The 26,238-nt window shown below is 39.1% G+C and overlaps 43 non-coding genes across 43 annotated transcripts; all 43 read right to left on the bottom strand.

The window, feature by feature from the left end:
- Window positions 1-6,562: 6,562 nt before the first annotated feature.
- On the bottom strand, window positions 6,563-6,635 carry Trnav-uac (transfer RNA valine (anticodon UAC)). Its single transcript has one exon. It is a non-coding gene; the product is annotated as a tRNA-Val (tRNA).
- A 361-nt stretch (window positions 6,636-6,996) lies between these two features.
- Window positions 6,997-7,069, bottom strand: Trnai-uau (transfer RNA isoleucine (anticodon UAU)). The gene has a single exon. It is a non-coding gene; the product is annotated as a tRNA-Ile (tRNA).
- A 362-nt stretch (window positions 7,070-7,431) lies between these two features.
- Window positions 7,432-7,504, bottom strand: Trnav-uac (transfer RNA valine (anticodon UAC)). The gene has a single exon. It is a non-coding gene; the product is annotated as a tRNA-Val (tRNA).
- A 572-nt stretch (window positions 7,505-8,076) lies between these two features.
- Window positions 8,077-8,149, bottom strand: Trnav-uac (transfer RNA valine (anticodon UAC)). Its single transcript has one exon. It is a non-coding gene; the product is annotated as a tRNA-Val (tRNA).
- A 361-nt stretch (window positions 8,150-8,510) lies between these two features.
- Window positions 8,511-8,583, bottom strand: Trnav-uac (transfer RNA valine (anticodon UAC)). Its single transcript has one exon. It is a non-coding gene; the product is annotated as a tRNA-Val (tRNA).
- Window positions 8,584-8,943: 360 nt separating this feature from the next.
- On the bottom strand, window positions 8,944-9,016 carry Trnav-uac (transfer RNA valine (anticodon UAC)). Its single transcript has one exon. It is a non-coding gene; the product is annotated as a tRNA-Val (tRNA).
- Window positions 9,017-9,376: 360 nt separating this feature from the next.
- Window positions 9,377-9,449, bottom strand: Trnav-uac (transfer RNA valine (anticodon UAC)). The gene has a single exon. It is a non-coding gene; the product is annotated as a tRNA-Val (tRNA).
- A 361-nt stretch (window positions 9,450-9,810) lies between these two features.
- Trnav-uac (transfer RNA valine (anticodon UAC)) lies at window positions 9,811-9,883 on the bottom strand. Its single transcript has one exon. It is a non-coding gene; the product is annotated as a tRNA-Val (tRNA).
- Window positions 9,884-10,244: 361 nt separating this feature from the next.
- On the bottom strand, window positions 10,245-10,317 carry Trnav-uac (transfer RNA valine (anticodon UAC)). The gene has a single exon. It is a non-coding gene; the product is annotated as a tRNA-Val (tRNA).
- A 361-nt stretch (window positions 10,318-10,678) lies between these two features.
- Window positions 10,679-10,751, bottom strand: Trnav-uac (transfer RNA valine (anticodon UAC)). The gene has a single exon. It is a non-coding gene; the product is annotated as a tRNA-Val (tRNA).
- Window positions 10,752-11,111: 360 nt separating this feature from the next.
- Window positions 11,112-11,184, bottom strand: Trnav-uac (transfer RNA valine (anticodon UAC)). The gene has a single exon. It is a non-coding gene; the product is annotated as a tRNA-Val (tRNA).
- Window positions 11,185-11,545: 361 nt separating this feature from the next.
- Window positions 11,546-11,618, bottom strand: Trnav-uac (transfer RNA valine (anticodon UAC)). Its single transcript has one exon. It is a non-coding gene; the product is annotated as a tRNA-Val (tRNA).
- A 361-nt stretch (window positions 11,619-11,979) lies between these two features.
- Window positions 11,980-12,052, bottom strand: Trnav-uac (transfer RNA valine (anticodon UAC)). The gene has a single exon. It is a non-coding gene; the product is annotated as a tRNA-Val (tRNA).
- A 361-nt stretch (window positions 12,053-12,413) lies between these two features.
- Window positions 12,414-12,486, bottom strand: Trnav-uac (transfer RNA valine (anticodon UAC)). Its single transcript has one exon. It is a non-coding gene; the product is annotated as a tRNA-Val (tRNA).
- Window positions 12,487-12,847: 361 nt separating this feature from the next.
- Trnav-uac (transfer RNA valine (anticodon UAC)) lies at window positions 12,848-12,920 on the bottom strand. Its single transcript has one exon. It is a non-coding gene; the product is annotated as a tRNA-Val (tRNA).
- Window positions 12,921-13,281: 361 nt separating this feature from the next.
- On the bottom strand, window positions 13,282-13,354 carry Trnav-uac (transfer RNA valine (anticodon UAC)). The gene has a single exon. It is a non-coding gene; the product is annotated as a tRNA-Val (tRNA).
- A 361-nt stretch (window positions 13,355-13,715) lies between these two features.
- Window positions 13,716-13,788, bottom strand: Trnav-uac (transfer RNA valine (anticodon UAC)). The gene has a single exon. It is a non-coding gene; the product is annotated as a tRNA-Val (tRNA).
- Window positions 13,789-14,585: 797 nt separating this feature from the next.
- Trnav-uac (transfer RNA valine (anticodon UAC)) lies at window positions 14,586-14,658 on the bottom strand. Its single transcript has one exon. It is a non-coding gene; the product is annotated as a tRNA-Val (tRNA).
- Window positions 14,659-15,019: 361 nt separating this feature from the next.
- Window positions 15,020-15,092, bottom strand: Trnav-uac (transfer RNA valine (anticodon UAC)). Its single transcript has one exon. It is a non-coding gene; the product is annotated as a tRNA-Val (tRNA).
- A 361-nt stretch (window positions 15,093-15,453) lies between these two features.
- Window positions 15,454-15,526, bottom strand: Trnav-uac (transfer RNA valine (anticodon UAC)). Its single transcript has one exon. It is a non-coding gene; the product is annotated as a tRNA-Val (tRNA).
- A 796-nt stretch (window positions 15,527-16,322) lies between these two features.
- Window positions 16,323-16,395, bottom strand: Trnav-uac (transfer RNA valine (anticodon UAC)). Its single transcript has one exon. It is a non-coding gene; the product is annotated as a tRNA-Val (tRNA).
- Window positions 16,396-16,756: 361 nt separating this feature from the next.
- On the bottom strand, window positions 16,757-16,829 carry Trnav-uac (transfer RNA valine (anticodon UAC)). Its single transcript has one exon. It is a non-coding gene; the product is annotated as a tRNA-Val (tRNA).
- Window positions 16,830-17,190: 361 nt separating this feature from the next.
- Window positions 17,191-17,263, bottom strand: Trnaa-ugc (transfer RNA alanine (anticodon UGC)). Its single transcript has one exon. It is a non-coding gene; the product is annotated as a tRNA-Ala (tRNA).
- A 361-nt stretch (window positions 17,264-17,624) lies between these two features.
- Window positions 17,625-17,697, bottom strand: Trnav-uac (transfer RNA valine (anticodon UAC)). Its single transcript has one exon. It is a non-coding gene; the product is annotated as a tRNA-Val (tRNA).
- Window positions 17,698-18,058: 361 nt separating this feature from the next.
- On the bottom strand, window positions 18,059-18,131 carry Trnav-uac (transfer RNA valine (anticodon UAC)). The gene has a single exon. It is a non-coding gene; the product is annotated as a tRNA-Val (tRNA).
- A 361-nt stretch (window positions 18,132-18,492) lies between these two features.
- Window positions 18,493-18,565, bottom strand: Trnav-uac (transfer RNA valine (anticodon UAC)). Its single transcript has one exon. It is a non-coding gene; the product is annotated as a tRNA-Val (tRNA).
- A 361-nt stretch (window positions 18,566-18,926) lies between these two features.
- Window positions 18,927-18,999, bottom strand: Trnav-uac (transfer RNA valine (anticodon UAC)). The gene has a single exon. It is a non-coding gene; the product is annotated as a tRNA-Val (tRNA).
- Window positions 19,000-19,360: 361 nt separating this feature from the next.
- On the bottom strand, window positions 19,361-19,433 carry Trnav-uac (transfer RNA valine (anticodon UAC)). The gene has a single exon. It is a non-coding gene; the product is annotated as a tRNA-Val (tRNA).
- A 361-nt stretch (window positions 19,434-19,794) lies between these two features.
- Window positions 19,795-19,867, bottom strand: Trnav-uac (transfer RNA valine (anticodon UAC)). The gene has a single exon. It is a non-coding gene; the product is annotated as a tRNA-Val (tRNA).
- A 361-nt stretch (window positions 19,868-20,228) lies between these two features.
- On the bottom strand, window positions 20,229-20,301 carry Trnav-uac (transfer RNA valine (anticodon UAC)). The gene has a single exon. It is a non-coding gene; the product is annotated as a tRNA-Val (tRNA).
- A 361-nt stretch (window positions 20,302-20,662) lies between these two features.
- On the bottom strand, window positions 20,663-20,735 carry Trnav-uac (transfer RNA valine (anticodon UAC)). The gene has a single exon. It is a non-coding gene; the product is annotated as a tRNA-Val (tRNA).
- Window positions 20,736-21,096: 361 nt separating this feature from the next.
- On the bottom strand, window positions 21,097-21,169 carry Trnav-uac (transfer RNA valine (anticodon UAC)). Its single transcript has one exon. It is a non-coding gene; the product is annotated as a tRNA-Val (tRNA).
- A 361-nt stretch (window positions 21,170-21,530) lies between these two features.
- Trnav-uac (transfer RNA valine (anticodon UAC)) lies at window positions 21,531-21,603 on the bottom strand. The gene has a single exon. It is a non-coding gene; the product is annotated as a tRNA-Val (tRNA).
- Window positions 21,604-21,964: 361 nt separating this feature from the next.
- Window positions 21,965-22,037, bottom strand: Trnav-uac (transfer RNA valine (anticodon UAC)). The gene has a single exon. It is a non-coding gene; the product is annotated as a tRNA-Val (tRNA).
- Window positions 22,038-22,398: 361 nt separating this feature from the next.
- Trnav-uac (transfer RNA valine (anticodon UAC)) lies at window positions 22,399-22,471 on the bottom strand. Its single transcript has one exon. It is a non-coding gene; the product is annotated as a tRNA-Val (tRNA).
- Window positions 22,472-22,832: 361 nt separating this feature from the next.
- On the bottom strand, window positions 22,833-22,905 carry Trnav-uac (transfer RNA valine (anticodon UAC)). The gene has a single exon. It is a non-coding gene; the product is annotated as a tRNA-Val (tRNA).
- A 361-nt stretch (window positions 22,906-23,266) lies between these two features.
- On the bottom strand, window positions 23,267-23,339 carry Trnav-uac (transfer RNA valine (anticodon UAC)). Its single transcript has one exon. It is a non-coding gene; the product is annotated as a tRNA-Val (tRNA).
- Window positions 23,340-23,700: 361 nt separating this feature from the next.
- Trnav-uac (transfer RNA valine (anticodon UAC)) lies at window positions 23,701-23,773 on the bottom strand. The gene has a single exon. It is a non-coding gene; the product is annotated as a tRNA-Val (tRNA).
- A 361-nt stretch (window positions 23,774-24,134) lies between these two features.
- Window positions 24,135-24,207, bottom strand: Trnav-uac (transfer RNA valine (anticodon UAC)). Its single transcript has one exon. It is a non-coding gene; the product is annotated as a tRNA-Val (tRNA).
- Window positions 24,208-24,568: 361 nt separating this feature from the next.
- On the bottom strand, window positions 24,569-24,641 carry Trnav-uac (transfer RNA valine (anticodon UAC)). The gene has a single exon. It is a non-coding gene; the product is annotated as a tRNA-Val (tRNA).
- Window positions 24,642-25,002: 361 nt separating this feature from the next.
- Trnav-uac (transfer RNA valine (anticodon UAC)) lies at window positions 25,003-25,075 on the bottom strand. Its single transcript has one exon. It is a non-coding gene; the product is annotated as a tRNA-Val (tRNA).
- Window positions 25,076-25,436: 361 nt separating this feature from the next.
- On the bottom strand, window positions 25,437-25,509 carry Trnav-uac (transfer RNA valine (anticodon UAC)). Its single transcript has one exon. It is a non-coding gene; the product is annotated as a tRNA-Val (tRNA).
- A 361-nt stretch (window positions 25,510-25,870) lies between these two features.
- Trnav-uac (transfer RNA valine (anticodon UAC)) lies at window positions 25,871-25,943 on the bottom strand. Its single transcript has one exon. It is a non-coding gene; the product is annotated as a tRNA-Val (tRNA).
- Window positions 25,944-26,238: the final 295 nt, after the last annotated feature.

The following is a 26,238-nucleotide window of genomic DNA, read 5'->3' on the forward strand; positions in this document are numbered from 1 at the left end:
GATATACAACTCTACATTAGTCATGACAACATCCACACTGCCATATATCATAAACCTACTCACGTTTACTACATGTCGAACCATCATCCACAGTTCAAACAAGCCATACTTGCCACCCTCAACCGACGAAATCCAGCATTTTAAACACGCCTTTATCGCCCTTAATGTATATGCTAATCATCTGTTTGAGAAAAACATTCGTAAACCCCAGGAAACCAAGCAAGAAAGATCCCGATTCCAAGTCAAAACCAGACCCACCCATCCCAAACCAAGGCCCTACCATTCACCAGATCAGCAGATGTCTTTCCAAAGCAGCCAACATAGATGTGGCTTTCACCTCTGAAAGGACACTTAAAATTATCTTGCACTCCAACGGTAAAGGTCAGTCCCTGTCCACCCCCACCCCGGGGATGTCTATGAGATATCGTGCTACCGCGGAGACATACATTGGAGAGGCTTCATATCCCATAGCCACCAGAATAAGAGAACAAGACCTCCAATATTAAATCTGCCCTTTCAGAACATCTCATCATAAATCTATTTTTCCTGGCTACAATCCAAAATTATCCACACCATCATCTTTACTGGAAAAAGATGAAACTCCAAGAAGTTATAGAAATCCAAAGGAACCGAGACCAAGGTACATGTATCTACCTACCTTGCGTGTACTTCAAGCCCATCTTCAATCACAAATGGACATCTTGATCTACCCGTGAAGAGCCGGGGTAGAATAGGTCTTCAGCGACCGATGCTTGCCGTAAAAGGCGACTAACGGGCTTAGGTGGTCAGTCTCGCTGACTTCGTTGAAAAATGTCATCGATCCCAATTGCGTGGATCGATGCTCATGATATTAATTACTGGATTGTCTGGTCCAGACTCGATTATTTACAGACCGCCATCATATAGCTGGAATATTGCTGAGTGCGGCGTAAAAAAAACAGAACAACCAAACAACAACATCTTGATTATTATTCGTATTACCATGGTCAGCTCCGTGTTATTCCACCCTGCCCAATCACTACACCCCTGGGTGTTCTTCATTGGCTTTTCTCCTGTTAATCTCATTTGCTCTTCATTACCTTTGTAGACTAATCCTATCTCATTGGATTCGTCATTGTATTGTTATCTTTGTTATGAAGGATAGTATTCCTACAGATTAATTTTGTTCCGCTTTTAGTTTTGACTTTCCACATACCATTCCCAATTTGCATAGGTTCAAGTTCTGGTAGGAAAAAAGATGGTAGCCTCCATAACGTTCTGGTATCGTGTTCTCTGGACAATAAATCCTTGAAACTTGAGCATACACTTCTTTTCATGGTCCCGTGAGGCGGATAAGTCGCCAAGTACTGACACGTGTCTTTAGAGATGAATCACTGGTCTCTAACATGGATAGACTTACCAACCCAGTCCCCCATGCAGTTACCAATATCATCACCAGGACGGCCCAATTCTGGACATCTTCGGCGACCAACTCCACTGCAGCTGCCCAAGGTCTGATCAAGAGTACCGTGGCCTTACGTGCAATCTAATTAAAATCAGATCTAAGTTCTCTCTGCCGCTAAACAAAGATCTGAGAACATCCCATTAGGGGTCACGTCAGAACGACCTTTCGCGAACTTTGACCGACCACTGAAATGACTAGGAAGAAGTCGACATCAGCCAATTAGAAAACAGCTTTCTCGAGTTTTACGTCGCTCACCTTGGCGACTTCCATTTCAGACTACGCTTGAAAAATATGCTGGCACAGTTCTTGATTAACATTTTGAAAACTGAACAAACGAACATTCCGGAATGTCTAATATATGGTTGAAATTGTGTGTCATTGCTTCCCACGTACTGTGCAATGCCTCCTCTGTTCAAATGTTTATACCACGGAAGCGAGAGATAGACGATAATTTTGACGGAATCAGTCGTACGGACCGTAACTGTCGTTCGGAATACCCCGTGTTAACGTTTTCGAGGTTGCATGATTAGAAAACACATTCCGACTGTCACTTTCACGATCTTGTAAGCGACGCTTTGATTGGTCGGATGAAAGGTCGTTCTGACGTGACCTGTAATGGGATGTCCTCAGATCTTTGTTTGGCAATGGCGAGAACTAAGATCTGATTTTACTGAGATTGCCTTACGTGAGAGACATTTGCGAAACCATTGGCTAGTTAATGTGTTAGATCTCCAAGGTGGCACAAATGTTAATAAGGCAGTTAACTCTGTTGATAAGCCTGATAATTGCTAACTAATCACCCTATTAGAACCAAAAATTCGCGATCAAATGCATCCAGATGTTCAAATATGTCAATTTGTGATCTCCAATCGGAGTTTAAAACAGAAAGAGGCAACTCGGATTAGCAGAAGTGAAAAAGTCAGGCTGAAGAGTATGCCAAAATTGTTAAATGACCAAGCATATTGGTTCGTCTGTAAGTGGAGGAGGAAATGATGAAGGCCCGAAGGAAAGCGGGAGACATTGGACTGCTGGTGGCGGCAGCGTGCAGTACATGCGTGCTTGCGCTGTGCCTTCCACGGTTTGTCCCCCCTACGTGTCATGTATACATTTCTATACAAAATTACATGATAGTTTCTTAAAGAACTTCATCCGTCATGGGTCTTAAAATAAACAAAATTCAGATTTTGTTGGGTACAGGGTATTCATGGTCAAGTACCGTATTGATGTTTCATACACTTTTCTGGTTTTCGAGTTATTTTGCAATTCATCGTTCTCATTTGGAGTCAAACGGACTGTAACTGCAAGTGAAAGTGCTCGACAGTCCACAGGAACACATAATCGACACATTAGCCGGGACACTCTGATCCGACGTCTCCGTTCCAACAACCTCAGATGTCGCCGACCAGCTCGTCGTCCTGTTCTCCAACCACGGCATCGACAAGCACGACTTCGGTGGGCACAGGGTCATCACAATTGGCGTCATCGTGAGTGGAGGCGTGTCATCTTTTTTGTGTCTTCCATACAGACGGAAGAGTCAGAATTTGGCGGCGTCGAGGTGATCATTTCGCTGACAGAAATGTTGTGGAAAGGGATCCATGGGGGGACCTAGCGTCATGATATGGACAGGGATTGGACTTAATGCGAGACTTGACCCATGTGCTTTCTAAATGTTGGTCAAGGTCGGGGACACGGCGTCACTACTCTGCGGTATATCGACCAAGTGATCAGACCCCACGTTGTTCCATTTTTTGCACAACATAAACAACACATTTTCCAGCAGGGCAGAGCTACGAGGGGTGTTCATTAAAGATTTCCCCAGACCCACGTCCGATGGACCTAGTGGAATGAAACTTGGCATAGGTATTAGTCTTTTCCCACATAGGAACCACCAAGAGTTACACACTTCTCCCATCGTTTTATGCAACTATGGAGACCTCGCTTGTAAAAGCCGTCATTTTGCGTCTCAGACCAGGACTTGACTTCAGAAATCAGTGTTTCATCATCTGTGAAACGTTTTCCCTTCAAAAATGACTTCATGGTTGGAAGGAGGTGGATGTCAGATTGTGCAAGGTCAGGAGAGTAAGGAGGATGTGGAAAGATTTCATAGCCACAGGACCGCGCTTCTGTCTGGGCAACATGAGAGTTGTGTACGTGAGCATTGTCTTGCAGGAGACGGACACCCTTCGTCAGCATGCCACGCCTCTTAAGCTTGATAGCGTCCCGCAATTTCCGCAGCAGTGAAGCATAATAAGCTCCTGTAATTGTGGTACCCTTTGCCAAGAAATCCATCATCACTACTCCGTGCTGGTCCCAAAACACCGTGAGCATGACCTTGCCTGCAGAGTGTTGGACACGTGCCTTCTTTGGGTGGTGGTGACTCCACATGCTTCCATTGCATCGACTGAACTTAAGTCCCAGGACCATAGTGATGGACCCATGTTTCATCCTGTGTTATAAGTCTGTCAAAAAAGTTTGCCTGTTTTTTTGGCACATGCCCAAAAGATCCTATGAGCAATTGACTCGTTCCAGCTTTTGGAAAGGTGTGAGCAACCTGCGAATCCATCGTCTTATACATGTTCAAATTGTCATGGTTGATATTTTCCACAGACCCTACACTGATCTTGACATCTTGTGCTAACTGGCGAACAGTTATACGTCGGTCTGCCAAAATGGCGGTCTCCACTTGATGGATAGTGTCCTCATCAATGGCTGAATGGGGGCGACCAGGAATGGCAGCTGTTTCCACAGATGTCCGACCACACTTGAACTGGCGATGCCAGTGTTTATGATGGGGCATCATTAAACATGTGAAATTTCAACCAAATATGATATTCCTAAGTGGTTTACGGGAAATCTTTAATGAACACCCCTCGTACCATGGCGTTTCTGCAACAACACAACATCCGTGTTCTACCGTGGCCAGCCCTCAGCCCTGATTTGAACCCCATCGAACACTTGTGGGATGAGGTTCAAAGGCGTCTGCACAATGTGCGCCCAGTCCATACAACTGCCGATGAACTACGCACAACTGCTCTGGATGTGTGCAGGAGGATCCCTAGGGCCTTCACAAATCGTCTGATCCACTCAATGTACAAGAGATGTGTGGCAGTGATCAATGCTAATGGTGGTCACACAGGGTATTGACTGACATTTTGGGTATTGACCCGAAACTATGTAAGCCCTTAGCATTTGAAAAAAACAATTATGTCATCTGCCTTTTAATCCATTAAACTATCTTCAGTCAAATGTTTGTCAATCTTGCAATTAGTATGTATTGTCTTTAGTGTTGAAAATAAATAACATATAAACTGCATACTCGACTTGCGTTTCTTTTGCGTGTGAGTATATATCAACCCGACAGTTGGAAACCGGGTCAAACCGGACAATGTTGTTATCAAGAGGGAGAAGCCAGACAACCCTACCACGCTGTATTTGTTGGTAATACCATTGTTACAAACCTTAATGTAAAACTTCCTCTTAATGTAAAAATACATTAAGGGTTAAGTGAACAAATTTACATAAAGAGTTACATATTTTTTTTTACATTAAGGGTTAATAGGGTACTTTTTGCTATTTTCACGTCTTTTATTGTTTTTGATAGGTTTCTTATAATTATTAGTAATAAGAGACAGCGTGAGAAATTGACTTATCTCAGATCTGAGAACAAGATGAGCTATTATAAGAATGGCAGGCTCGTTATTGAGGACATGCTAACTATACTACTTCTCTGGAAGGTGATGAGCATCATGATCAGTTGTCGGCTCCAGTCGCAGATCGCGACTCAAATAGAACACTGTCAGCTGTGGATCAGCCGGTATATGACCGCAGTCTGTAAATACACGGACCAGACAATCAAGTGATTGACATCATGAGCATCGATCCACGCATTTGGTATGTCAGGATAAGAATTTATGGATGAACAGCTTCTTTATTACAATTAAGAGCGACGTTTCGGTGAAGGTTCTAACACCGTTATCAAGCAATTATTTACAGAGTGTGGTTGGCAAGTTTATATACAAGTAGGAGGCCTCCTACTTGTATATATACTTGCTGTCTCCTACTTGTAGGTGGTGACCCTTGGTCTTCCACTACGTGGTCAGTCACCTGTAGTATTGGTGGTCTAGTACCGTTGCTGGAGCCTGTATAGTTGTCCTTACGTGAACTTGAAATGCATTGGCTACTTGCCGGGCGGTTTGTCCAGCTTGCAGTCGTCCAAGGGTTTGGTGTCGCTGATTGTCAATATTGGTATGTGGTAGCAATTCAATAACCAATGAATGTTATCCCATCTGACTGGATTTTTATAGGGCAAGAAATGGGGGAAGGCATGTGCGTTTCCATTTGCACGGAACTCGCGTGTGTCGGGTTACCATGGCGGTTGCCGTGATGCGTTTAGGCGATCACTTATTTTCAGTGATGTATTGACATAACTTTTACCGCTGTTTTGCCAGTTACACCCCGTGGAATCTGGTGTAGCGGATAATGGAGACTGGCGTTGGCGTTTTACATATTTGAAAAGAGCAAAGGTCAATGCAGAACAATGCAAACTTACTGGAAGCAAACTCTTTTGCAGGGGGAAAGTCAATGCAACGGGGAGGACGATGAGATTCAAACCGAATGTTACAGAAGAAATGTGAAAGAAACGGAAGTCATTTATTTGATCGTTTGATGGTAAAGAAGAAAAGTGCTTACAAAAAGAGGTTCTGGCAAGTTCGAACTCGCCCTCCTGCGTGTAAAGCAGACGTGATGACCACTACACCACAGTACCAGCACACTTTAACAAGCACACATTAACTTCATTTCAAAGCAATTTACCGATTTCTTCAAATAACCCTGTTTAAATGTGGTTTTCCAGTTTTAAGCAGATGTTGTCGTCTTTCATCTTCCCTCAACTAACAACTGACATTTTATTGCTATCGACTGAAAACAGCACACTCGGGTATGTTTTCTTTATGTCCAACAAAAGAAAGTGATTTGCAACTAAACTCGTTTGTATTGGGAAAGTGAATGCTTGGTGGAGAACGACGAGAATATAAATGAATGTTACAGAAGAAATGTGAATGAAACGGAAGTCCTTTCTTTGATCGTTTGGTGGTAAAGAAGAAAAGTGCATGCCAAAAGAGGTTCTGGCGAGGTTCGAACTCGCGACCTTCTGCGTGTAAAGCAGACGTGATAACCACTACAACACAGAACCAGTACACGTTAACAAGGACACATTAACTTCATTTCAAAGCAATTTACCCATTTCATCTTTCTTCAAATAACCCTGTTTAAATGTGGTTTTCCAGTTTTAAGCAGATGTTTGTCGTCTTTCATCTTCCCTCAACTAACAACTGACATTTTATTGCTATCAACTGAAAACAGCACACTCGGGTATGTTTTCTTTATGTCCAACAAAAGAAAGTGATTTGCAACTAAATTCGTTTGTATTGGGAAAGTGAATGCTTGATGGAGAACGACGAGAATATAAATGAATGTTACAGAAGAAATGTGAATGAAACGGAAGTCCTTTATTTGATCATTTGGTGGTAAAGAAGAAAAGTGCATGCAAAAAGAGGTTCTGGCGAGGTTCGAACTCGCGATCTTCTGCGTATAAAGCAGACATGATAACCACTACACCACAGAACCAGCACACGCTAACAAGGACACATTAACTTCATTTCAAAGAATATTTATCGATTTCATGTTTCTTCAAATAACCCTGTTTAAATGTGGTTTTCCAGTTTTAAGCAGATGTTTGTCGTCTTTCATGTTCCCTCAACTAACAACTGACATTTTATTGCTATCAACTGAAAACAGCACACTCGGGTATGTTTTCTTTATGTCCAACAAAAGAAAGTGATTTGCACCTAAACTCGTTTGTATTGGGAAAGTGAATGCTTGATGGAGAACGACGAGAATATAAATGAATGTTACAGAAGAAATGTGAATGAAACGGAAGTCCTTTCTTTGATCGTTTGGTGGTAAAGAAGAAAAGTGCATGCCAAAAGAGGTTCTGGCGAGGTTCGAACTCGCGACCTTCTGCGTGTAAAGCAGACGTGATAACCACTACACCACAGAACCAGTACACATTAACAAGGACACATTATCTCCATTTCAAAGCAATTTACCCATTTCATCTTTCTTCAAATAACCCAGTTTAAATGTGGTTTTCCAGTTTTAAGCAGATGTTTGTCGTCTTTCATCTTCCCTCAACTAACAACTGACATTTTATTGCTATCAACTGAAAACAGCACACTCGGGTATGTTTTCTTTATGTCCAACTAAAGAAAGTGATTTGCAACTAAACTCGTTTGTATTGGGAAAGTGAATGCTTGATGGAGAACGACGAGAATATAAATGAATGTTACAGAAGAAATGTGAATGAAACGGAAGTCCTTTATTTGATCATTTGGTGGTAAAGAAGAAAAGTGCTTACAAAAAGAGGTAGACACAATTTTTTATGGATAACAACTTCTTTAATACTGTAAAAGGCGACGTTTCGGTATAGGTCAGTCTTGCTTGACAACGGTATAAGGATCTATACCGAAACGTCGCCTTTTACAGTATTAAAGAAGTTGTTATCCGTAAAAAATTGTGTCTATCTTGTCATCCGTCAACTTCTAAGTAATGCCTATCAAACAATTTACAAAAAGAGGTTCTGGCGAGGTTCGAACTCGCGACCTTCTGCGTGTAAAGCAGACGTGATAACCACTACACCACAGAACCAGGACACGTTAACAAGGACACATTAACTTCATTTCAAAGCAATTTACCCATTTCATCTTTCTTCAAATAACCCTGTTTAAATGTGGTTTTCCAGTTTTAAGCAGATGTTTGTCGTCTTTCATCTTCCCTCAACTAACAACTGACATTTTATTGCTATCAACTGAAAACAGCACACTCGGGTATGTTTTCTTTATGTCCAACAAAAGAAAGTGATTTGCAACTAAACTCGTTTGTATTGGGAAAGTGAATGCTTGATGGAGAACGACGAGAATATAAATGAATGTTACAGAAGAAATGTGAATGAAACGGAAGTCCTTTATTTGATCATTTGGTGTTGAAAAAGAAAAGTGCTTACAAAAAGAGGTTCTGGCGAGGTTCGAAATCGCGACCTTCTGCGTGTAAAGCAGACGTGATAACCACTACACCACAGAACCAGGACACGTTAACAAGGACACATTAACTTCATTTCAAAGCAATTTACCCATTTCATCTTTCTTCAAATAACCCTGTTTAAATGTGGTTTTCCAGTTTTAAGCAGATGTTTGTCGTCTTTCATCTTCCCTCAAATAACAACTGACATTTTATTGCTATCAACTGAAAACAGCACACTCGGATATGTTTTCTTTATGTCCAACAAAAGATTGTGATTTGCAACTAAACTCGTTTGTATTGGGAAAGTGAATGCTTGATGGAGAACGACGAGAATATAAATGAATGTTACAGAAGAAATGTGAATGAAACGGAAGTCCTTTATTTGATCATTTGGTGGTAAAGAAGAAAAGTGCTTACAAAAAGAGTTCTGGCGAGGTTCGAACTCGCGACCTTCTGCGTGTAAAGCAGACGTGATAACCACTACACCACAGAACCAGGACACGTTAACAAGGACACATTAACTTCATTTCAAAGCAATTTACCCATTTCATGTTACTTCAAATAACCCTGTTTAAATGGGGTTTCCAGTTTTAAGCAGATGTTTGTCGTCTTTCATCTTCCATCAACTAACAACTGACATTTTATTGCTATCAACTGAAAACAGCACACTCGGGTATGTTTTCTTTATGTCCAACAAAAGAAAGTGATTTGCAACTAAACTCGTTTGTATTGGGAAAGTGAATGCTTGATGGAGAACGATGAGAATATAAATGAATGTTACAGAAGAAATGTGAATGAAACGGAAGTCCTTTATTTGATCATTTGGTGGTAAAGAAGAAAAGTGCTTACAAAAAGAGGTTCTGGCGAGGTTCGAACTCGCGACCTTCTGCGTGTAAAGCAGACGTGATAACCACTACACCACAGAACCAGGACACGTTAACAAGGACACATTAACTTCATTTCAAAGCAATTTACCCATTTCATCTTTCTTCAAATAACCCTGTTTAAATGTGGTTTTCCAGTTTTAAGCAGATGTTTGTCGTCTTTCATCTTCCCTCAACTAACAACTGACATTTTATTGCTATCAACTGAAAACAGCACACTCGGGTATGTTTTCTTTATGTCCAACAAAAGAAAGTGATTTGCAACTAAACTCGTTTGTATTGGGAAAGTGAATGCTTGATGGAGAACGACGAGAATATAAATGAATGTTACAGAAGAAATGTGAATGAAACGGAAGTCCTTTATTTGATCATTTGGTGTTGAAAAAGAAAAGTGCATGCCAAAAGAGGTTCTGGCGAGGTTCGAACTCGCGACCTTCTGCGTGTAAAGCAGACGTGATAACCACTACACCACAGAACCAGGACACGTTAACAAGGACACATTAACTTCATTTCAAAGCAATTTACCCATTTCATCTTTCTTCAAATAACCCTGTTTAAATGTGGTTTTTCAGTTTTAAGCAGATGTTTGTCGTCTTTCATCTTCCCTCAACTAACAACTGACATTTTATTGCTATCAACTGAAAACAGCACACTCGGGTATGTTTTCTTTATGTCCAACAAAAGAAAGTGATTTGCAACTAAATTCGTTTGTATTGGGAAAGTGAATGCTTGATGGAGAACGACGAGAATATAAATGAATGTTACAGAAGAAATGTGAATGAAACGGAAGTCCTTTATTTGATCATTTGGTGGTAAAGAAGAAAAGTGCTTACAAAAAGAGGTTCTGGCGAGGTTCGAACTCGCGACCTTCTGCGTGTAAAGCAGACGTGATAACCACTACACCACAGAACCAGGACACGTTAACAAGGACACATTAACTTCATTTCAAAGCAATTTACCCATTTCATTTTTCTTCAAATAACCCTGTTTAAATGTGGTTTTCCAGTTTTAAGCAGATGTTTGTCGTCTTTCATCTTCCATCAACTAACAACTGACATTTTATTGCTATCAACTGAAAACAGCACACTCGGGTATGTTTTCTTTATGTCCAACAAAAGAAAGTGATTTGCAACTAAACTCGTTTGTATTGGGAAAGTGAATGCTTGATGGAGAACGACGAGAATATAAATGAATGTTACAGAAGAAATGTGAATGAAACGGAAGTCCTTTATTTGATCATTTGGTGTTGAAAAAGAAAAGTGCATGCAAAAAGAGGTTCTGGCGAGGTTCGAAATCGCGACCTTCTGCGTGTAAAGCAGACGTGATAACCACTACACCACAGAACCAGGACACGTTAACAAGGACACATTAACTTCATTTCAAAGCAAATTACCCATTTCATGTTTCTTCAAATAACCCAGTTTAAATGTGGTTTTCCAGTTTTAAGCAGATGTTTGTCGTCTTTCATCTTCCCTCAAATAACAACTGACATTTTATTGCTATCAACTGAAAACAGCACACTCGGGTATGTTTTCTTTATGTCCAACAAAAGAATGTGATTTGCAACTAAACTCGTTTGTATTGGGAAAGTGAATGCTTGATGGAGAACGACGAGAATATAAATGAATGTTACAGAAGAAATGTGAATGAAACGGAAGTCCTTTATTTGATCATTTGGTGGTAAAGAAGAAAAGTGCTTACAAAAAGAGTTCTGGCGAGGTTCGAACTCGCGACCTTCTGCGTGTAAAGCAGACGTGATAACCACTACACAACAGAACCAGGACACGTTAACAAGGACACATTAACTTCATTTCAAAGCAATTTACCCATTTCATCTTTCTTCAAATAACCCTGTTTAAATGTGGTTTTCCAGTTTTAAGCAGATGTTTGTCGTCTTTCATCTTCCATCAACTAACAACTGACATTTTATTGCTATCAACTGAAAACAGCACACTCGGGTATGTTTTCTTTATGTCCAACAAAAGAATGTGATTTGCAACTAAACTCGTTTGTATTGGGAAAGTGAATGCTTGATGGAGAACGACGAGAATATAAATGACTGTTACAGAAGAAATGTGAATGAAACGGAAGTCCTTTATTTGATCATTTGGTGTTGAAAAAGAAAAGTGCATGCAAAAAGAGGTTCTGGCGAGGTTCGAACTCGCGACCTTCTGCGTGTAAAGCAGACGTGATAACCACTACACCACAGAACCAGGACACGTTAACAAGGATACATTAACTTCATTTCAAAGCAATTTACCCATTTCATGTTTCTTCAAATAACCCCGTTTAAATGTGGTTTTCCAGTTTTAAGCAGATGTTTGTCGTCTTTCATATTCCATCAACTAACAACTGACATTTTATTGCTATCAACTGAAAACAGCACACTCGGGTATGTTTTCTTTATGTCCAACAAAAGAATGTGATTTGCAACTAAACTCGTTTGTATTGGGAAAGTGAATGCTTGATGGAGAACGACGAGAATATAAATGACTGTTACAGAAGAAATGTGAATGAAACGGAAGTCCTTTATTTGATCATATGGTGGTAAAGAAGAAAAGTGCATGCAAAAAGAGGTTCTGGCGAGGTTCGAACTCGCGACCTTCTGCGTGTAAAGCAGACGTGATAACCACTACACCACAGAACCAGGACACGTTAACAAGGATACATTAACTTCATTTCAAAGCAATTTACCCATTTCATGTTTCTTCAAATAACCCCGTTTAAATGTGGTTTTCCAGTTTTAAGCAGATGTTTGTCGTCTTTCATCTTCCCTCAACTAACAACTGACATTTTATTGCTATCAACTGAAAACAGCACACTCGGGTATGTTTTCTTTATGTCCAACAAAAGAATGTGATTTGCAACTAAACTCGTTTGTATTGGGAAAGTGAATGCTTGATGGAGAACGACGAGAATATAAATGACTGTTACAGAAGAAATGTGAATGAAACGGAAGTCCTTTATTTGATCATTTGGTGGTGAAAAAGAAAAGTGCATGCAAAAAGAGGTTCTGGCGAGGTTCGAACTCGCGACCTTCTGCGTGTAAAGCAGACGTGATAACCACTACACCACAGAACCAGGACACGTTAACAAGGACACATTAACTTCATTTCAAAGCAATTTACCCATTTCATCTTTCTTCAAATAACCCCGTTTAAATGTGGTTTTCCAGTTTTAAGCAGATGTTTGTCGTCTTTCATCTTCCCTCAACTAACAACTGACATTTTATTGCTATCAACTGAAAACAGCACACTCGGGTATGTTTTCTTTATGTCCAACAAAAGAAAGTGATTTGCAACTTAACTCGTTTGTATTGGGAAAGTGAATGCTTGATGGAGAACGACGAGAATATAAATGAATGTTACAGAAGAAATGTGAATGAAACGGAAGTCCTTTATTTGATCATTTGGTGGTGAAAAAGAAAAGTGCATGCAAAAAGAGGTTCTGGCGAGGTTCGAACTCGCGACCTCCTGCGTGTAAAGCAGACGTGATAACCACTACACCACAGAACCAGGACACGTTAACAAGGACACATTAACTTCATTTCAAAGCAATTTACCCATTTCATCTTTCTTCAAATAACCCTGTTTAAATGTGGTTTTCCAGTTTTAAGCAGATGTTTGTCGTCTTTCATCTTCCCTCAACTAACAACTGACATTTTATTGCTATCAACTGAAAACAGCACACTCGGGTATGTTTTCTTTATGTCCAACAAAAGAAAGTGATTTGCAACTAAACTCGTTTGTATTGGGAAAGTGAATGCTTGATGGAGAACGACGAGAATATAAATGAATGTTACAGAAGAAATGTGAATGAAACGGAAGTCCTTTATTTGATCATTTGGTGGTAAAGAAGAAAAGTGCTTACAAAAAGAGGTTCTGGCGAGGTTCGAACTCGCGACCTTCTGCGTGTAAAGCAGACGTGATAACCACTACACCACAGAACCAGGACACGTTAACAAGGACACATTAACTTCATTTCAAAGCAATTTACCCATTTCATCTTTCTTCAAATAACCCCGTTTAAATGTGGTTTTCCAGTTTTAAGCAGATGTTTGTCGTCTTTCATCTTCCCTCAACTAACAACTGACATTTTATTGCTACCAACTGAAAACAGCACACTCGGGTATGTTTTCTTTATGTCCAACAAAAGAAAGTGATTTGCAACTAAACTCGTTTGTATTGGGAAAGTGAATGCTTGATGGAGAACGACGAGAATATAAATGACTGTTACAGAAGAAATGTGAATGAAACGGAAGTCCTTTATTTGATCATTTGGTGGTAAAGAAGAAAAGTGCTTACAAAAAGAGGTTCTGGCGAGGTTCGAACTCGCGACCTTCTGCGTGTAAAGCAGACGTGATAACCACTACACCACAGAACCAGGACACGTTAACAAAGACACATTAACTTCATTTCAAAGCAATTTACCAATTTTTCATCTTTCTTCAAATAACCCTGTTTAAATGTGGTTTTCCAGTTTTAAGCAGATGTTTGTCGTCTTTCATCTTCCCTCAACTAACAACTGACATTTTATTGCTATCAACTGAAAACAGCACACTCGGGTATGTTTTCTTTATGTCCAACAAAAGAATGTGATTTGCAACTAAACTCGTTTGTATTGGGAAAGTGAATGCTTGATGGAGAACGACGAGAATATAAATGACTGTTACAGAAGAAATGTGAATGAAACGGAAGTCCTTTATTTGATCATTTGGTGGTGAAAAAGAAAAGTGCATGCAAAAAGATGTTCTGGCGAGGTTCGAAATCGCGACCTTCGGCGTGTAAAGCAGACGTGATAACCACTACACCACAGAACCAGGACACGTTAACAAGGACACATTAACTTCATTTCAAAGCAATTTACCCATTTCATCTTTCTTCAAATAACCCCGTTTAAATGTGGTTTTCCAGTTTTAAGCAGATGTTTGTCGTCTTTCATCTTCCCTCAACTAACAACTGACATTTTATTGCTATCAACTGAAAACAGCACACTCGGGTATGTTTTCTTTATGTCCAACAAAAGAAAGTGATTTGCAACTTAACTCGTTTGTATTGGGAAAGTGAATGCTTGATGGAGAACGACGAGAATATAAATGAATGTTACAGAAGAAATGTGAATGAAACGGAAGTCCTTTATTTGATCATTTGGTGGTGAAAAAGAAAAGTGCATGCAAAAAGAGGTTCTGGCGAGGTTCGAACTCGCGACCTCCTGCGTGTAAAGCAGACGTGATAACCACTACACCACAGAACCAGGACACGTTAACAAGGACACATTAACTTCATTTCAAAGCAATTTACCCATTTCATCTTTCTTCAAATAACCCTGTTTAAATGTGGTTTTCCAGTTTTAAGCAGATGTTTGTCGTCTTTCATCTTCCCTCAACTAACAACTGACATTTTATTGCTATCAACTGAAAACAGCACACTCGGGTATGTTTTCTTTATGTCCAACAAAAGAAAGTGATTTGCAACTAAACTCGTTTGTATTGGGAAAGTGAATGCTTGATGGAGAACGACGAGAATATAAATGAATGTTACAGAAGAAATGTGAATGAAACGGAAGTCCTTTATTTGATCATTTGGTGGTAAAGAAGAAAAGTGCTTACAAAAAGAGGTTCTGGCGAGGTTCGAACTCGCGACCTTCTGCGTGTAAAGCAGACGTGATAACCACTACACCACAGAACCAGGACACGTTAACAAGGACACATTAACTTCATTTCAAAGCAATTTACCCATTTCATCTTTCTTCAAATAACCCCGTTTAAATGTGGTTTTCCAGTTTTAAGCAGATGTTTGTCGTCTTTCATCTTCCCTCAACTAACAACTGACATTTTATTGCTACCAACTGAAAACAGCACACTCGGGTATGTTTTCTTTATGTCCAACAAAAGAAAGTGATTTGCAACTAAACTCGTTTGTATTGGGAAAGTGAATGCTTGATGGAGAACGACGAGAATATAAATGACTGTTACAGAAGAAATGTGAATGAAACGGAAGTCCTTTATTTGATCATTTGGTGGTAAAGAAGAAAAGTGCTTACAAAAAGAGGTTCTGGCGAGGTTCGAACTCGCGACCTTCTGCGTGTAAAGCAGACGTGATAACCACTACACCACAGAACCAGGACACGTTAACAAAGACACATTAACTTCATTTCAAAGCAATTTACCAATTTTTCATCTTTCTTCAAATAACCCTGTTTAAATGTGGTTTTCCAGTTTTAAGCAGATGTTTGTCGTCTTTCATCTTCCCTCAACTAACAACTGACATTTTATTGCTATCAACTGAAAACAGCACACTCGGGTATGTTTTCTTTATGTCCAACAAAAGAATGTGATTTGCAACTAAACTCGTTTGTATTGGGAAAGTGAATGCTTGATGGAGAACGACGAGAATATAAATGACTGTTACAGAAGAAATGTGAATGAAACGGAAGTCCTTTATTTGATCATTTGGTGGTGAAAAAGAAAAGTGCATGCAAAAAGATGTTCTGGCGAGGTTCGAAATCGCGACCTTCGGCGTGTAAAGCAGACGTGATAACCACTACACCACAGAACCAGGACACGTTAACAAGGACACATTAACTTCATTTCAAAGCAATTTACCCATTTCATCTTTTTCAAATAACCCCGTTTAAATGTGGTTTTCCAGTTTTAAGCAGATGTTTGTCGTCTTTCATCTTCCCTCAACTAACAACTGACATTTTATTGCTATCAACTGAAAACAGCACACTCGGGTATGTTTTCTTTATGTCCAACAAAAGAAAGTGATTTGCAACTTAACTCGTTTGTATTGGGAAAGTGAATGCTTGATGGAGAACGACGAGAATATAAATGAATGTTACAGAAGAAATGTGAATGAAACGGAAGTCCTTTATTTGATCATTTGGTGGTGAAAAAGAAAAGTGCATGCAAAAAGAGGTTCTGGCGAGGTTCGAACTCGCGACCTCCTGCGTGTAAAGCAGACGTGATAACCACTACACCACAGAACCAGGACACGTTAACAAGGACACATTAACTTCATTTCAAAGCAATTTACCCATTTCATCTTTCTTCAAATAACCCTGTTTAAATGTGGTTTTCCAGTTTTAAGCAGATGTTTGTCGTCTTTCATCTTCCCTCAACTAACAACTGACATTTTATTGCTACCAACTGAAAACAGCACACTCGGGTATGTTTTCTTTATGTCCAACAAAAGAAAGTGATTTGCAACTAAACTCGTTTGTATTGGGAAAGTGAATGCTTGATGGAGAACGACGAGAATATAAATGAATGTTACAGAAGAAATGTGAATGAAACGGAAGTCCTTTATTTGATCATTTGGTGGTAAAGAAGAAAAGTGCTTACAAAAAGAGGTTCTGGCGAGGTTCGAACTCGCGACCTTCTGCGTGTAAAGCAGACGTGATAACCACTACACCACAGAACCAGGACACGTTAACAAGGACACATTAACTTCATTTCAAAGCAATTTACCCATTTCATCTTTCTTCAAATAACCCTGTTTAAATGTGGTTTTCCAGTTTTAAGCAGATGTTTGTCGTCTTTCATCTTCCCTCAACTAACAACTGACATTTTATTGCTATCAACTGAAAACAGCACACTCGGGTATGTTTTCTTTATGTCCAACAAAAGAATGTGATTTGCAACTAAACTCGTTTGTATTGGGAAAGTGAATGCTTGATGGAGAACGACGAGAATATAAATGAATGTTACAGAAGAAATGTGAATGAAACGGAAGTCCTTTATTTGATCATTTGGTGGTGAAAAAGAAAAGTGCATGCAAAAAGAGGTTCTGGCGAGGTTCGAAATCGCGACCTTCTGCGTGCAAAGCAGACGTGATAACCACTACACCACAGAACCAGGACACGTTAACAAGGACACATTAACTTCATTTCAAAGCAATTTACCCATTTCGTCTTTCTTCAAATAACCCTGTTTAAATGTGGTTTTCCAGTTTTAAGCAGATGTTTGTCGTCTTTCATCTTCCCTCAACTAACAACTGACATTTTATTGCTACCAACTGAAAACAGCACACTCGGGTATGTTTTCTTTATGTCCAACAAAAGAAAGTGATTTGCAACTAAACTCGTTTGTATTGGGAAAGTGAATGCTTGATGGAGAACGACGAGAATATAAATGAATGTTACAGAAGAAATGTGAATGAAAAGGAAGTCCTTTATTTGATCATTTGGTGGTGAAAAAGAAAAGTGCATGCAAAAAGAGGTTCTGGCGAGGTTCGAACTCGCGACCTCCTGCGTGTAAAGCAGACGTGATAACCACTACACCACAGAACCAGGACACGTTAACAAGGACACATTAACTTCATTTCAAAGCAATTTACCCATTTCATCTTTCTTCAAATAACCCTGTTTAAATGTGGTTTTCCAGTTTTAAGCAGATGTTTGTCGTCTTTCATCTTCCCTCAACTAACAACTGACATTTTATTGCTACCAACTGAAAACAGCACACTCGGGTATGTTTTCTTTATGTCCAACAAAAGAAAGTGATTTGCAACTAAACTCGTTTGTATTGGGAAAGTGAATGCTTGATGGAGAACGACGAGAATATAAATGAATGTTACAGAAGAAATGTGAATGAAACGGAAGTCCTTTATTTGATCATTTGGTGGTAAAGAAGAAAAGTGCTTACAAAAAGAGGTTCTGGCGAGGTTCGAACTCGCGACCTTCTGCGTGTAAAGCAGACGTGATAACCACTACACCACAGAACCAGGACACGTTAACAAGGACACATTAACTTCATTTCAAAGCAATTTACCCATTTCATCTTTCTTCAAATAACTCTGTTTAAATGTGGTTTTCCAGTTTTAAGCAGATGTTTGTCGTCTTTCATCTTCCCTCAACTAACAACTGACATTTTATTGCTATCAACTGAAAACAGCACACTCGGGTATGTTTTCTTTATGTCCAACAAAAGAATGTGATTTGCAACTAAACTCGTTTGTATTGGGAAAGTGAATGCTTGATGGAGAACGACGAGAATATAAATGACTGTTACAGAAGAAATGTGAATGAAACGGAAGTCCTTTATTTGATCATTTGGTGGTGAAAAAGAAAAGTGCATGCAAAAAGAGGTTCTGGCGAGGTTCGAAATCGCGACCTTCTGCGTGTAAAGCAGACGTGATAACCACTACACCACAGAACCAGGACACGTTAACAAGGACACATTAACTTCATTTCAAAGCAATTTACCCATTTCGTCTTTCTTCAAATAACCCTGTTTAAATGTGGTTTTCCAGTTTTAAGCAGATGTTTGTCGTCTTTCATCTTCCCTCAACTAACAACTGACATTTTATTGCTACCAACTGAAAACAGCACACTCGGGTATGTTTTCTTTATGTCCAACAAAAGAAAGTGATTTGCAACTAAACTCGTTTGTATTGGGAAAGTGAATGCTTGATGGAGAACGACGAGAATATAAATGAATGTTACAGAAGAAATGTGAATGAAAAGGAAGTCCTTTATTTGATCATTTGGTGTTGAAAAAGAAAAGTGCTTACAAAAAGAGGTTCTGGCGAGGTTCGAACTCGCGACCTTCTGCGTGTAAAGCAGACGTGATAACCGCTACACCACAGAACCAGGACACGTTAACAAGGACACATTAACTTCATTTCAAAGCAATTTACCCATTTCATGTTTCTTCAAATAACCCTGTTTAAATGTGGTTTTCCAGTTTTAAGCAGATGTTTGTCGTCTTTCATCTTCCCTCAACTAACAACTGACATTTTATTGCTATCAACTGAAAACAGCACACTCGGGTATGTTTTCTTTATGTCCAACAAAAGAAAGTGATTTGCAACTAAACTCGTTTGTATTGGGAAAGTGAATGCTTGATGGAGAACGACGAGAATATAAATGAATGTTACAGAAGAAATGTGAATGAAAAGGAAGTCCTTTATTTGATCATTTGGTGGTAAAGAAGAAAAGTGCTTACAAAAAGAGGTTCTGGCGAGGTTCGAACTCGCGACCTTCTGCGTGTAAAGCAGACGTGATAACCACTACACCACAGAACCAGGACACGTTAACAAGGACACATTAACTTCATTTCAAAGCAATTTACCCATTTCATCTTTCTTCAAATAACCCTGTTTAAATGTGGTTTTCCAGTTTTAAGCAGATGTTTGTCGTCTTTCATCTTCCCTCAACTAACAACTGACATTTTATTGCTATCAACTGAAAACAGCACACTCGGGTATGTTTTCTTTATGTCCAACAAAAGAAAGTGATTTGCAACTAAACTCGTTTGTATTGGGAAAGTGAATGCTTGATGGAGAACGACGAGAATATAAATGAATGTTACAGAAGAAATGTGAATGAAACGGAAGTCCTTTATTTGATCATTTGGTGGTAAAGAAGAAAAGTGCTAACAAAAAGAGGTTCTGGCGAGGTTCGAACTCGCGACCTTCTGCGTGTAAAGCAGACGTGATAACCACTACACCACAGAACCAGGACACGTTAACAAGGACACATTAACTTCATTTCAAAGCAATTTACCCATTTCATCTTTCTTCAAATAACCCTGTTTAAATGTGGTTTTCCAGTTTTAAGCAGATGTTTGTCGTCTTTCATCTTCCCTCAACTAACAACTGACATTTTATTGCTATCAACTGAAAACAGCACACTCGGGTATGTTTTCTTTATGTCCAACAAAAGAAAGTGATTTGCAACTAAACTCGTTTGTATTGGGAAAGTGAATGCTTGGTGGAGAACGACGAGAATATAAATGAATGTTACAGAAGAAATGTGAATGAAACGGAAGTCCTTTATTTGATCATTTGGTGGTAAAGAAGAAAAGTGCTTACAAAAAGAGGTTCTGGCGAGGTTCGAACTCGCGACCTTCTGCGTGTAAAGCAGACGTGATAACCACTACACCACAGAACCAGGACACGTTAACAAGGACACATTAACTTCATTTCAAAGCAATTTACCCATTTCATCTTTCTTCAAATAACTCTGTTTAAATGTGGTTTTCCAGTTTTAAGCAGATGTTTGTCGTCTTTCATCTTCCCTCAACTAACAACTGACATTTTATTGCTATCAACTGAAAACAGCACACTCGGGTATGTTTTCTTTATGTCCAACAAAAGAATGTGATTTGCAACTAAACTCGTTTGTATTGGGAAAGTGAATGCTTGATGGAGAACGACGAGAATATAAATGACTGTTACAGAAGAAATGTGAATGAAACGGAAGTCCTTTATTTGATCATTTGGTGGTGAAAAAGAAAAGTGCATGCAAAAAGAGGTTCTGGCGAGGTTCGAAATCGCGACCTTCTGCGTGTAAAGCAGACGTGATAAGCACTACACCACAGAACCAGGACACGTTAACAAGGACACATTAACTTCATTTCAAAGCAATTTACCCATTTCGTCTTTCTTCAAATAACCCTGTTTAAATGTGGTTTTCCAGTTTTAAGCAGATGTTTGTCGTCTTTCATCTTCCCTCAACTAACAACTGACATTTTATTGCTACCAACTGAAAACAGCACACTCGGGTATGTTTTCTTTATGTCCAACAAAAGAAAGTGATTTGCAACTAAACTCGTTTGTATTGGGAAAGTGAATGCTTGATGGAGAACGACGAGAATATAAATGAATGTTACAGAAGAAATGTGAATGAAAAGGAAGTCCTTTATTTGATCATTTGGTGGTGAAAAAGAAAAGTGCATGCAAAAAGAGGTTCTGGCGAGGTTCGAACTCGCGACCTCCTGCGTGTAAAGCAGACGTGATAACCACTACACCACAGAACCAGGACACGTTAACAAGGACACATTAACTTCATTTCAAAGCAATTTACCCATTTCATCTTTCTTCAAATAACCCTGTTTAAATGTGGTTTTCCAGTTTTAAGCAGATGTTTGTCGTCTTTCATCTTCCCTCAAATAACAACTGACATTTTATTGCTACCAACTGAAAACAGCACACTCGGGTATGTTTTCTTTATGTCCAACAAAAGAAAGTGATTTGCAACTAAACTCGTTTGTATTGGGAAAGTGAATGCTTGATGGAGAACGACGAGAATATAAATGAATGTTACAGAAGAAATGTGAATGAAACGGAAGTCCTTTATTTGATCATTTGGTGGTAAAGAAGAAAAGTGCTTACAAAAAGAGGTTCTGGCGAGGTTCGAACTCGCGACCTTCTGCGTGTAAAGCAGACGTGATAACCACTACACCACAGAACCAGGACACGTTAACAAGGACACATTAACTTCATTTCAAAGCAATTTACCCATTTCATCTTTCTTCAAATAACTCTGTTTAAATGTGGTTTTCCAGTTTTAAGCAGATGTTTGTCGTCTTTCATCTTCCCTCAACTAACAACTGACATTTTATTGCTATCAACTGAAAACAGCACACTCGGGTATGTTTTCTTTATGTCCAACAAAAGAAAGTGATTTGCAACTAAACTCGTTTGTATTGGGAAAGTGAATGCTTGGTGGAGAACGACGAGAATATAAATGAATGTTACAGAAGAAATGTGAATGAAACGGAAGTCCTTTATTTGATCATTTGGTGGTAAAGAAGAAAAGTGCTTACAAAAAGAGGTTCTGGCGAGGTTCGAACTCGCGACCTTCTGCGTGTAAAGCAGACGTGATAACCACTACACCACAGAACCAGGACACGTTAACAAGGACACATTAACTTCATTTCAAAGCAATTTACCCATTTCATCTTTCTTCAAATAACTCTGTTTAAATGTGGTTTTCCAGTTTTAAGCAGATGTTTGTCGTCTTTCATCTTCCCTCAACTAACAACTGACATTTTATTGCTATCAACTGAAAACAGCACACTCGGGTATGTTTTCTTTATGTCCAACAAAAGAATGTGATTTGCAACTAAACTCGTTTGTATTGGGAAAGTGAATGCTTGATGGAGAACGACGAGAATATAAATGACTGTTACAGAAGAAATGTGAATGAAACGGAAGTCCTTTATTTGATCATTTGGTGGTGAAAAAGAAAAGTGCATGCAAAAAGAGGTTCTGGCGAGGTTCGAAATCGCGACCTTCTGCGTGTAAAGCAGACGTGATAAGCACTACACCACAGAACCAGGACACGTTAACAAGGACACATTAACTTCATTTCAAAGCAATTTACCCATTTCGTCTTTCTTCAAATAACCCTGTTTAAATGTGGTTTTCCAGTTTTAAGCAGATGTTTGTCGTCTTTCATCTTCCCTCAACTAACAACTGACATTTTATTGCTACCAACTGAAAACAGCACACTCGGGTATGTTTTCTTTATGTCCAACAAAAGAAAGTGATTTGCAACTAAACTCGTTTGTATTGGGAAAGTGAATGCTTGATGGAGAACGACGAGAATATAAATGAATGTTACAGAAGAAATGTGAATGAAAAGGAAGTCCTTTATTTGATCATTTGGTGGTGAAAAAGAAAAGTGCATGCAAAAAGAGGTTCTGGCGAGGTTCGAACTCGCGACCTCCTGCGTGTAAAGCAGACGTGATAACCACTACACCACAGAACCAGGACACGTTAACAAGGACACATTAACTTCATTTCAAAGCAATTTACCCATTTCATCTTTCTTCAAATAACCCTGTTTAAATGTGGTTTTCCAGTTTTAAGCAGATGTTTGTCGTCTTTCATCTTCCCTCAAATAACAACTGACATTTTATTGCTACCAACTGAAAACAGCACACTCGGGTATGTTTTCTTTATGTCCAACAAAAGAAAGTGATTTGCAACTAAACTCGTTTGTATTGGGAAAGTGAATGCTTGATGGAGAACGACGAGAATATAAATGAATGTTACAGAAGAAATGTGAATGAAACGGAAGTCCTTTATTTGATCATTTGGTGGTAAAGAAGAAAAGTGCTTACAAAAAGAGGTTCTGGCGAGGTTCGAACTCGCGACCTTCTGCGTGTAAAGCAGACGTGATAACCACTACACCACAGAACCAGGACACGTTAACAAGGACACATTAACTTCATTTCAAAGCAATTTACCCATTTCATCTTTCTTCAAATAACTCTGTTTAAATGTGGTTTTCCAGTTTTAAGCAGATGTTTGTCGTCTTTCATCTTCCCTCAACTAACAACTGACATTTTATTGCTATCAACTGAAAACAGCACACTCGGGTATGTTTTCTTTATGTCCAACAAAAGAATGTGATTTGCAACTAAACTCGTTTGTATTGGGAAAGTGAATGCTTGATGGAGAACGACGAGAATATAAATGACTGTTACAGAAGAAATGTGAATGAAACGGAAGTCCTTTATTTGATCATTTGGTGGTGAAAAAGAAAAGTGCATGCAAAAAGAGGTTCTGGCGAGGTTCGAAATCGCGACCTTCTGCGTGTAAAGCAGACGTGATAACCACTACACCACAAAACCAGGACACGTTAACAAGGACACATTAACTTCATTTCAAAGCAATTTACCCATTTCGTCTTTCTTCAAATAACCCTGTTTAAATGTGGTTTTCCAGTTTTAAGCAGATGTTTGTCGTCTTTCATCTTCCCTCAACTAACAACTGACATTTTATTGCTACCAACTGAAAACAGCACACTCGGGTATGTTTTCTTTATGTCCAACAAAAGAAAGTGATTTGCAACTAAACTCGTTTGTATTGGGAAAGTGAATGCTTGATGGAGAACGACGAGAATATAAATGAATGTTACAGAAGAAATGTGAATGAAAAGGAAGTCCTTTATTTGATCATTTGGTGTTGAAAAAGAAAAGTGCTTACAAAAAGAGGTTCTGGCGAGGTTCGAACTCGCGACCTTCTGCGTGTAAAGCAGACGTGATAACCGCTACACCACAGAACCAGGACACGTTAACAAGGACACATTAACTTCATTTCAAAGCAATTTACCCATTTCATCTTTCTTCAAATAACCCTGTTTAAATGTGGTTTTCCAGTTTTAAGCAGATGTTTGTCGTCTTTCATCTTCCCTCAACTAACAACTGACATTTTATTGCTATCAACTGAAAACAGCACACTCGGGTATGTTTTCTTTATGTCCAACAAAAGAAAGTGATTTGCAACTAAACTCGTTTGTATTGGGAAAGTGAATGCTTGATGGAGAACGACGAGAATATAAATGAATGTTACAGAAGAAATGTGAATGAAAAGGAAGTCCTTTATTTGATCATTTGGTGGTAAAGAAGAAAAGTGCTTACAAAAAGAGGTTCTGGCGAGGTTCGAACTCGCGACCTTCTGCGTGTAAAGCAGACGTGATAACCACTACACCACAGAACCAGGACACGTTAACAAGGACACATTAACTTCATTTCAAAGCAATTTACCCATTTCATCTTTCTTCAAATAACCCTGTTTAAATGTGGTTTTCCAGTTTTAAGCAGATGTTTGTCGTCTTTCATCTTCCCTCAACTAACAACTGACATTTTATTGCTATCAACTGAAAACAGCACACTCGGGTATGTTTTCTTTATGTCCAACAAAAGAAAGTGATTTGCAACTAAACTCGTTTGTATTGGGAAAGTGAATGCTTGATGGAGAACGACGAGAATATAAATGAATGTTACAGAAGAAATGTGAATGAAACGGAAGTCCTTTATTTGATCATTTGGTGGTAAAGAAGAAAAGTGCTAACAAAAAGAGGTTCTGGCGAGGTTCGAACTCGCGACCTTCTGCGTGTAAAGCAGACGTGATAACCACTACACCACAGAACCAGGACACGTTAACAAGGACACATTAACTTCATTTCAAAGCAATTTACCCATTTCATCTTTCTTCAAATAACCCTGTTTAAATGTGGTTTTCCAGTTTTAAGCAGATGTTTGTCGTCTTTCATCTTCCCTCAACTAACAACTGACATTTTATTGCTATCAACTGAAAACAGCACACTCGGGTATGTTTTCTTTATGTCCAACAAAAGAAAGTGATTTGCAACTAAACTCGTTTGTATTGGGAAAGTGAATGCTTGGTGGAGAACGACGAGAATATAAATGAATGTTACAGAAGAAATGTGAATGAAACGGAAGTCCTTTATTTGATCATTTGGTGGTAAAGAAGAAAAGTGCTTACAAAAAGAGGTTCTGGCGAGGTTCGAACTCGCGACCTTCTGCGTGTAAAGCAGACGTGATAACCACTACACCACAGAACCAGGACACGTTAACAAGGACACATTAACTTCATTTCAAAGCAATTTACCCATTTCATCTTTCTTCAAATAACTCTGTTTAAATGTGGTTTTCCAGTTTTAAGCAGATGTTTGTCGTCTTTCATCTTCCCTCAACTAACAACTGACATTTTATTGCTATCAACTGAAAACAGCACACTCGGGTATGTTTTCTTTATGTCCAACAAAAGAATGTGATTTGCAACTAAACTCGTTTGTATTGGGAAAGTGAATGCTTGATGGAGAACGACGAGAATATAAATGACTGTTACAGAAGAAATGTGAATGAAACGGAAGTCCTTTATTTGATCATTTGGTGGTGAAAAAGAAAAGTGCATGCAAAAAGAGGTTCTGGCGAGGTTCGAAATCGCGACCTTCTGCGTGTAAAGCAGACGTGATAACAACTACACCACAGAACCAGGACACGTTAACAAGGACACATTAACTTCATTTCAAAGCAATTTACCCATTTCGTCTTTCTTCAAATAACCCTGTTTAAATGTGGTTTTCCAGTTTTAAGCAGATGTTTGTCGTCTTTCATCTTCCCTCAACTAACAACTGACATTTTATTGCTACCAACTGAAAACAGCACACTCGGGTATGTTTTCTTTATGTCCAACAAAAGAAAGTGATTTGCAACTAAACTCGTTTGTATTGGGAAAGTGAATGCTTGATGGAGAACGACGAGAATATAAATGAATGTTACAGAAGAAA

This window comes from Haliotis cracherodii, unplaced genomic scaffold (assembly GCF_022045235.1).
Source record: "Haliotis cracherodii isolate W230 unplaced genomic scaffold, xgHalCrac1.p SCAF_3, whole genome shotgun sequence".
Taxonomy (NCBI): Eukaryota; Metazoa; Mollusca; class Gastropoda; order Lepetellida; family Haliotidae; genus Haliotis; species Haliotis cracherodii.